Consider the following 10,245-nt stretch of genomic DNA (forward strand, 5'->3'; position numbering starts at 1 on the left):
GGTTCGGTGGATTTTTATAAGATTTGAAAAATCAACCGTCCAAAATGTTTATAAATTTTTGATGCTCCAAATATCATTTTTCATAGAAAACTCATGATTCAGGTGTGAATTAGCGTGTAAGTGTATTTGTAAAGCAAGTTGTCTAATATAGTAGTCATATTTCCTTGTTGGCTTGTGATCAATTTTAAGGACCAAGAGCGAAATATGAGGGGGTTGGTGCAGTGAGGTGGGGTCTTGGCTGCAAGCCAACGTTTAACTTAGGCCCCTAGGTCTGGGTCTTAGCCTTGAGTTTTACTGTGCCAACACGACGATCATAGGTATGGCAGGCTGAGCCAGTGCGACCAGACCAGGTCTTCATGCCGGTGCGATTTCTTTGGATTATAAATTAAAAAAAATAAAAAATAAAGTTGTGTTCATCCGGGCTCCATTAAGGACGCTGATGCCTTAGGAAATTTGATTGTTTTCAGTGTACGGTGTGGGCCTAGGCATGGATTAATGAAGGGGCTGTTGCTCGTGAGAATGGAACCTTGATCACCCATCTGGTAGAAAAGGTTCCTCCAATTGCACCAAACCCCTTTAAGCTTGTGGCTATCAGCTTAGTCAATTGATGTCTATGGCAGGACCTCATCCTTTTTTTTTAGCGTAGCCCAAAAGGGAAAATCTGTTCATTTATGCTTTGACATGTCTTTAGTTGGTAAAACTAGTGTTGTCAGTATCGGTGTGTATCGGCCTGAATCGGCAGATACATATTGTATCACTAAAAAATCGATACGTATACTGACCTGAATCAAATATTTTTTTAATAAATCTAAAAATAACTTAAAATTTTTTTTAATATTATTTTAATAACTTTAACATGTGTCACGTTCTTATTGATACATAATATTTTTAATTATTTTTTAGCTGATTCAAAAATATTCCATTGAGAATCGGTATCGGCCGATTCACATGAATCGTTGGCCAAACGATACAGGTTCAAAAAAGTCCTAGAGGTAAAGGTATTCAAAGGATACCAACCAAAGCCTAGATGAATATATTCCAACTAATGGCGTTGATAATTTTTTTGAGTGGTAGGCTATGTGGGGTGGGCCGTGGGCGGTGCTTCTGTGACTTGGACGTGTTAAAAAAAGGGGCCATAAGAATCCTTCCATTATTTGGGTGGGCCACTTCATCCTTATCCAATTTTGATGCATCCCATTTCTCCCCTTTGACATGTATTTTAGGTCTCTGCTTTTGACTTTCTTGCTAATTTGGTGTGGCTTGGAATTTGGAAATTGGGAAAATACCTTTTCGAAGGCTATGGTGCTTTTTCCAAGCTAATTGTTTGTTTCACTTGATTTTTTTTTTTACTTGGAGAAACTGCTCTAGGCGCGAAGGCCGAGCCATGCTGGCTCAGCCTAGCGTGCTTATCGTCTCTGTCTTTGTTGGCGTAAAATTTCAAAGGCTTACCTCTCGACCCCAGAGAGTCAGAGTCGACAAGCTTCAGCTTAGCTTATGCAGGGATGATACCCATGGGATTTGAACCTAGACTGTCTGTCAAACGGTCTAGGCCCATCCCACTACGCCAAACCCCTTGAGTCTGACACATTTCACTTGATTTGGTAGTGATATGCTTCCTACAATTGGACAAATCATTATTGGGTTTAACTATCAGTTTGATGGTCCATTTCAATCACGTTTGAAGTGTGACATGCAATTTGTATGGGTTGCTAGAATCTTTGTGTTTGACTCAGCTTTGTTGATTTTAAGTGCTATGTGGTCGGTCCATAGTTCCTTACATCAACATAGTGACAAATATCGCGAGATTTATGAAAATCTAGTGATAATATCGCAAGAAATTGCCTGAAAGTTTAAAATGGCAATTTCTAGTGAGATTTTCAAAATATCGCGAGATTTATGAAAAAACATAAATACCATGATTTAAAAGTGATATTTACATTTTAAATGGCTATTTATCGCAAAAAAATCATGTATTTTATTTTTAAATAATTGTTATCAATATTTTCTTATAAAAATAATTTTTATATTTTTTAATTTATTTTTTTATTGCTGAGATTTTGTCGATAAAGACGTTTGTCACTATGGACATCAATGCATGTGGTAAAACATTGGCTTGATAGAATAAACAAGTAAATACCCCTTTTTTAATGGTCAAACTGGGGGACTTAGGCACCCTTTCTTTCCAGTATACAAATCCTACCGGTGGCCATAGTGACAAATCTCGCAAGATTTATGAAAATATCACGAGAACTTACCTTGAAGTTAAAAGCGGTAATTTATCATGATTTTTTGTCATAAATATAAATATCATGATTAAACACGATATTTATGTTTTTATTGGCTATTTATCATAGAAAAATCATGTGTTTTTATTTTATATATGTTTTTTATTTATTCATAAATTTTTTATTTATATTTTAATTTATTTGTTATTACAGCTATTTTTCCAAAATGCAAGATTTACAAAAAAACATTTTTTTTTAGAGAGCTTTTGGCAGAGTTTTTGCCATTTTTTTAATTTTTCACTATGTTGGAGGCTATACAACTAAGCAATTATTCAACAACCCATACCAGTGGAGTTCAAACTTGTCTCATAGGGATGGCAGTGGACCGGGGAAAATGAGCCCCACTCCACTTCGCCTAGTTTGGACCGGAGATGGAGGCAGGGATAGACTTACGCTTTCCCCCACCCTGCCATGCCTCATCCCATTTGGACCAGGGATAGAGGACATGAGACAGGGATGGAGGTTAAAATCAAAACCCCTGCAGGGATGGAGGGCCAAATTTTGAGACGGGATGGGGTGAAGACCTTGTCCCCCACCTTCGCTCTGGTCCATTGACATCCCTATTGTCCTCATTGTGACTTGCACAACTTGTTTCTGCCAAACAAGAAAATATCACATGAACACGCTTTATTTTCCTGAAAGACTCTATACACTTGACCAAGTGGGTTGGTCTAAAAGTCTTCAAGTTGAAAGATATAGCTGGTTCGATACTCAAAGGGTACATCCTTTTGACACAATGTCCAAACTGAGAGTACTGTTGGGAACACAGTAGACCTTAAAAAGATTTTATTAGTGGAGGTTTGCACTAACCCCAGCTGGGGCACATTCATTCCAGTAGTTGCTGGTGATGAAAACCATGTTTTCTTGGAGACGACATTGCCCACGGATACAGTGACATTGTATTTGTAATATATTTTTGTATTAGCAAAATATATCTTTATATACTAAAATGTTTTAAATAAATATATATATATATATGAGTAAATATTTGCTACTAATGAAGGTAATTGAACTAGTGAGAAAAAAATAATAAGTGAAAGTTATATCAACTCAATCTAACCACATAAATGTATTCAGCATAAATTGTTTGCAAAGGATCAAGCTTTGGATCTTGTTTTTTTTTTTATGTAAAAATGTGATCTTTTGAGTTATAAGATTTTGGCACATTATGAGTTGTTGATTTTTGAACCCTTTAAAAACCTAATTACTTGTCATAATTACATGATTCAAACCAAGTTTCCTATTAAACAAACCATGTACATCACTTATGTAACATTTGATCTAAAAAAACTAGAATTTTTTGAAGAAAAGAGTGATTTATACTCATTAGTTCCTTACCTTCATCAATAGCCAATATTTACCTTATATATATATTGGTCTTTTTGTCCTACTTTCATCAAAATTGAGTTTTCTTGCTTAGAAACCTTACAAAGTTCATGTTATTCTGATTTGAGAAGCAAATATTCAGATATTGGTTATATACTTGTATGTTTTTGGTCGGCTCTGGTACCATCTTAAACAAGCTATAAACATGACCATTGATATTCAAATTTGATGGTAGGTATCAATGTTGATCAGTGGGCAACTTCATCACTTGGTTGAAATGACAAGGTGATTTGTGTTTGGAAATCTATGTTTGAAAATGACTTTCAAGAACTAAATATTTTTTTTTCAAGAACTAGATATATAGTTCATTGTCAACTTTTTGGTCATTTTTCATAAGTGAAAAACATCTCATCACCTACCACACATTAAAGCTTTTGGTTGTTAAACCCTCGAGGCCTCTCCTGCACATCGAAGAGTATGCACAACTTTTATGTTGCTTCAAGTGACACCCTTGTGGGGGTGGACTCTATCTCTTTCCAAGACTCATTTCCAGATTGCCAATTATCGTAAATTCATGCATTCAAAAAAAATATTTATTTACTGAAAAAGAGCAAGTCTATTGTAACATATTTATTTAATTATATAACATTTCTCATTTTTTATGTATTGTAAAAACGGTAACCATATGCAATTACCAAAAGCCTATCATTGTAAGTTTGGTAACAATAAACAATTAACACTTTTATGTTCATATATTAAATATCCTCAGTCTCACAGAAGGTAATTGAGAAGCTGAGGTTTATCCTGTGAGCTTTTTTTCTTTTCATGGTATCAGAGCTCAAAACCAAAGCTTGCTTCTTTTTCGGGTATGCCTCCCATCACAAGGGTTACATTTGCCTTGACCCTCACAACAATCGCACATATATTTTTCGTCACGTATATTTTGACGAGTCATTAATTCTCCATGAAGGCACACCTACCGCCTTCTCTCTCTCAATCTAAACTTCAATCTTGAGGGGATTTCTCCCTTTGTCGTTCTTGATCCACAATTGTCCCTGCTTGCGGGTGAAGCCCTTATTACCGAACTTGATTCCTCTGTCCACTTGGCCTTACCCGTTACCCCAATATCTGCATCCACTCCTACATCGAGCTCACCTGCTAAGGTTCCTAGCTTTGTCACTGCTTCTTTCCTTTCATTAACTAGTTCAGCTACTCTCTTAACTAACCAGGGCCTCTCGGTTGACTCTTCTTCGCTTGGCCCATCCAGTTCTTACCTACCTATCTCCTCTCATGTGGTTTAGTTTGCCTCTCGACCTGTTGATCAAGTTCACCACATGGTGACCCGATCCATGACCTGGTCTCTTAAACCCAAGTCATTTGTTGCTACCTCTATTAACCTAACCTGTTTTAGTGCCTCTCTTTTAGAAACTAAATCCACCTCCTTCAAGCAGGCTAACCGGCACCAACTATGAAGATATGCTATGCAGGATGAGTACACTCCTCTTCTAAAAAATTATACATAACATCTTGTACCAACTCAATCCAATCTTAATGTTGTTGTCTCTAAGTGGGTATTTTGAATTAAGAGACATGTGGATGGGTATGTTGCCACCTACAAGGTCAGACTTGTGGCAGAGGGTTTTTATCAAGAAGAAATCATGGATTTTTTTAAGACATTTAGCCCCATCATCAAACCTACTACTATTTGGGTAGTTTTGTCTCTTGTTATTTCCTTTAAATGGTAATGCATCAACTTGACTTCAATAATGCTTTCTTAAATGATTATTTAGATGAATATGTTTATATGAGTCAACGACTAGGTTTTGAAAATCCTCAATTTTCTCATAATAGGCTCCTCATGCTTTATACAATAGTTTCAACAATTACTTAGTCTCTCATGGCTTTGTTGTCTCTCAATCAGATGCCTTGTTATTTATCTCCAAGCGACACCTCCTTATTATCTATATCTTAGTTTATGTGGATGACATCATCATCATAGGAAATTATCTTAGGGAGATCAAACGCCTTATTTCTCAGCTTGGACTCACCCTCTCTATCAACGATCTTAGGCGGCTAAATTACTTTCATGGTCTTGAGATTTTGTACTCAAACACAAGGATTCTTCTCTCTCATTGCTTATATATTCTTAACCTCCTTCAGTGATCCTGCATGATCGAGGCCAAACCGATCTCCACTCCGATGAGATCCTATTCTAAGCTCTCCAAGGATGGTTCTACTTTGTTTCATGACTCTACGCTATACCACAACATCGTTGGTGGCTTATAATATTTGTCTCTCAAATGTTTAGACGTTGCCTTTGTTGTCAACAAGGCATGTCAATATATGCACTAACCTAAAAACTTGTGCTACTTAAAAAAAGCTTTGAACTATGGCCTCCTACTTCATTGTTCTTCATCCCTTTAGCTAAGTGCCTATTCGGATGTTGACCGGGTAGAATGCCCTGATGATCGTAAATTCACTGAAGGGTCAGTTGTGTTTTTTTATCCCACTATCATCTCATGGTCCTCTCGCAAGCAAAAGACAATTGTTCGTTAAGTATAAGTCTCTTGCGTGTGTTGTCTCTGAGCTATTTTGGTTAAAATCTCTACTTAATGAACTTGGCTATTTCTCACAAGCTCCACCTTTTTTGTGGTGTGACAACATCAGGGCTCTCTACATGGCCGTCAATCTGGTCCTTCATGCTCACACTAAATACATTGAGATTGATTTTCATTTTGTTCACGTTCATGTGCGTAAAGGTCATCTACAAGTTTGTTTCATTTCATCCAATTATCAGATGGTTGATGGTCTCACCAAGCTCCTTTCGTTCACCCAGTTTGTTGCTTTTCATGACAAGCTCAACGTGTTTGCACCCATGTTGATCTTGCAGTGACGTGTTAAAGCAATTAGTAACTACTCTCACAATAACAAATAGAGTTCAACGAGGTGGACTCTATCTCCTTCCAAGACTTATCTCCAGATTGCAATTATCATAAATTCTGCTTTCAATGCATTCCAAATGATGCTCAAAGCAATCTTAAAAAAGTGCAAGTTTGATGTAACAAATTTATTTACTTATGTAACATTTCTCATTTTGATATATTGTAAAAACGGTAACCATGTGCATTTATCAAAAGTCTGTCGTTGTAAGTTTGGTAACAATAAACAATTACCACTTTTCTGTTCATAAATTGAATATCCTCAATCTCATGGAAGGTAAGTGAGAAGCTATGGTTTATCCTGTGAGTCTATTTTCCTTTCACCATGGGTATGAGAAATTAATGGTGTAAATCAAAGGTGAAAAAATGATTTATTTTCACCTATTGGGCAAATAAATATTCTTCTTTCTGCTTCGGTTTGATTGCTCTCACCGATATCCACAAATCATATGGTCCAAAATCAGAACTACAAAATACGTGATTCAATTTCCAAGGGACATATGTTGTGTTTTAGGGGACAAAAAAAACTTGATTTAAGGAAAATCCATCCTTTGTTGGTCCACCATGCAAGAATTAAATTTCCAACATTTTTTCAAGGGGTTTTGGGGTAGTGGGTTGGAGCCCTGGGCACTAGAAGGGTGGTCAAAGTTTCATTCCCATAGGTGCCTCCTCTCTATGCAAGCTGACTCCTTAGGCCTCAGGGGGTGGGGGTCCAAGTCTTGGAGTTTTACGTCTAGCACCACAACCATAGGTATGATAGGCTGAGCCAGCACAGCCAGGTCTTTGTGCTAGGTGTGATTTCTTTGAGTTATAAAAAAAAGGTTAAATTTTCAACATTGCAGTTTGTTTGTTCATTTGACAGAATACAACCTTGTTCATGAACTTGGTCACATTCCATGTGATAACAAACATTCCCATTAAGGATATAAACAATTCAGATTCGGATAAGATATGCCTAATGGATCGAATTCGGATTTGAATTCCAATTCTGATGGTGAAAAACTCATACTACATCCATTTTTTTACATGCAATCAGATTTGGAATCCATCAAATATGAATATTTATTGGATTTGTTAGCAAAAATTCAAAACCATTTCTATATCTGATTATGATTGAATATCCTTTGGACTTGACAAATCTTATTAAACAAAGTTGGACTCAGTCGGTTTTTGGATAAAATTTGATCAACTAACATCCCTAATACCTACAATGTAACGTCTCAAATTTCCAAAACAAAACTTGGTAAAAAAATCATGATTTTTTTCTTTGCAACGAATTTTAGAAAAAGTTTTTAACAGCAAAAATAAACAATAATGAGTTGTCGATTCTAGAAGATGTCGAGCAAGTCATAGGTATGTGGCCAAGCACTCATTGACCACCAAAGTATTTCATTTACACAAACCAAAATGAATTTATTTATTACATATAGCATTGCTTGGTAAAACAATATTCTATAAAAACTGGTTTTATAAATAAAATATCCAACACAGTCTAGAGAAACTCTGGATCTCGATGTCACCTTACTCTGTATATCACATCGCTGGTTTATTACCTATATCCCTCATAAAACGGGATCAGAACCATCGCTGGTCTAGTAAAAAAATATTCAAATTCAAACAACAAGGAGCCTCTTTAGGGCCGCAGTTGAAAACAGTGTAGCTTAAGTATCCACGACTTAGCATATAAATGTGAGAAGCCTCTTCAAAGTCATAGTTTTTATATAACATAGCTCAAGTCTCCACGACTTAGCATATAAACATGAAAACCCTCTTCAGAGCTGTATTTAGAATATCATAGCTCAAGTCTCTGCAACATAGCATATTTGTATCCTACGAATCAAAGCAAAAGATCCTCAAGCTTAGCTTACCTATGCAAATAAAACTTGGGTCATTTGCCCAATCGATTTAGTAGTATACCAATATTGATACCTTTCATAAGGTTATGCATGAATAATAATAATGCACATTCATTCATTCATCGTTGAACCTATAACTAATACATTTTTTTGATAATTATTCATTCACCCCTTGATACTTGAGAGAACTTAACTTCTTCATCAAACAAAGTCATCTAGGGGTTTATTGTGCTACATATTTTGTATACCCCAGAGGCCTGAGTGACCCTGTCCGTAGTAGGGCAACAATCAAAACTCATGTTAAGAGATCCTCACAAGGCCGGTTCGAATGCATCCTTCTACTGGAGTAGCGGGGTTCAATTTCTAGATCTTAAGGATAACCCGACCTAACTTTTGAGTGACACGAGGTCACCTAAACTCTTTGTTCCATAACATCATATAGGTCACTCGAGGTGGTATCATTACCGTCATGCCACAATAAGCACAAGTCCTGAAGGGGTTCAACGATATAACCTTTCTTATTAGGACATTGAGTGCCACATAGGCAATCTAGTGCATTTTGCACCAAGAAATTATGTATCCCAATCATACTCAGTATTCTGAATCACGAGCCACCCATGTGGTCCAGAGACTATCGTTATGTTTTATTCATATGTATGCAGGACATCGCTCTTGGCATTTACAGCCTTCACGAGTGCTTCACCCATTTCGGGTGGACAACCAACTCTGGCACAATGGCTCTTACGAGTCTTGTTGTAGAACAGTGTTTCAAATGTGTATGCATAGAAAATGATTGCTTTGTATCTATTGCTCGACGTATGTAAGCGCGACGACTACTCTAGCGCATCGGCTCTTACGAGTATGATGCTCTTGAAGGTAAAAGTGAAATGAGCCATCTAGGCAGGGTTCTGACAATGGGGCCATCATCATGACATTTATACTAGCTCAGAAAAGTGTTTGCCAGAATTTTTGGCAGCATTTTCTCTATTTAACGGAGGAAGCGTGACATTCCTTTTTACAATTGAAGGTGACTTATCAAATTTTTGGCAACACCTCCTTTATTTAATAATAAAAGAGGTATACTCTTTTATACTCAGTGAACATCTTTTAAGAAAATCTGGCAGCACCTCCTCTTTTTGACGGAGCAAGTGCTACGCTCTTTTAAGCACAATGAACATCTTTTTAGAAAATTTGGCAGCACCTTCTCTCTTTGATGGAGAAAACACTATACTTATTCGAAGATAGATGTGTACCATTGTGCATACTTTACATCTATCATGGTTTATTAGAAACCCAAGCATTAGTTAGGCCATATACAAGTGACTTAGATGTTTAAGTAAAAGCGGTTTTGCGTAAATAGTAAAACCTTTCAATAGGGATTTCTTCGTCAAACAACATTTTGAAAAAGGATAGGTATTTAGAATCACATTTGGTGATAAGAAGTAGATCTCCATTTGTATGCTTACTTATGTGCAACTATATATAGTAAAAGCATGAGCCTGTACACAATATAACGCGTCGACAATGTAAAAGCATATATAAGGCTCGACGGGTAAAATCGAACTAAATAAATTACAAAAAGAAGGAGCCTTGACACTGTTCAGTGCGACGACAATCTCAAATGCATAATCAAATATGTATATATTGCAAAAAGCAAGATCCTAGACACCGTTCGACACAATGACAATCTTAAATGAATAAGCAAATACATATATATTAAGGAAAGCAAGAGCCTTGGCATCGCTCAACACGACGATAATCTCAAATATATAAGAAAATACATATATATTATGGAAAGTAGGAGCCTTAACATTATTCGGCACAACGACAATCTCAAAT

Source organism: Nuphar pumila, chromosome 11 (genome assembly GCF_984573655.1).
Source record: "Nuphar pumila chromosome 11, dmNupPumi1.hap1.1, whole genome shotgun sequence".
In the NCBI taxonomy this organism is placed as follows: Eukaryota; Viridiplantae; Streptophyta; class Magnoliopsida; order Nymphaeales; family Nymphaeaceae; genus Nuphar; species Nuphar pumila.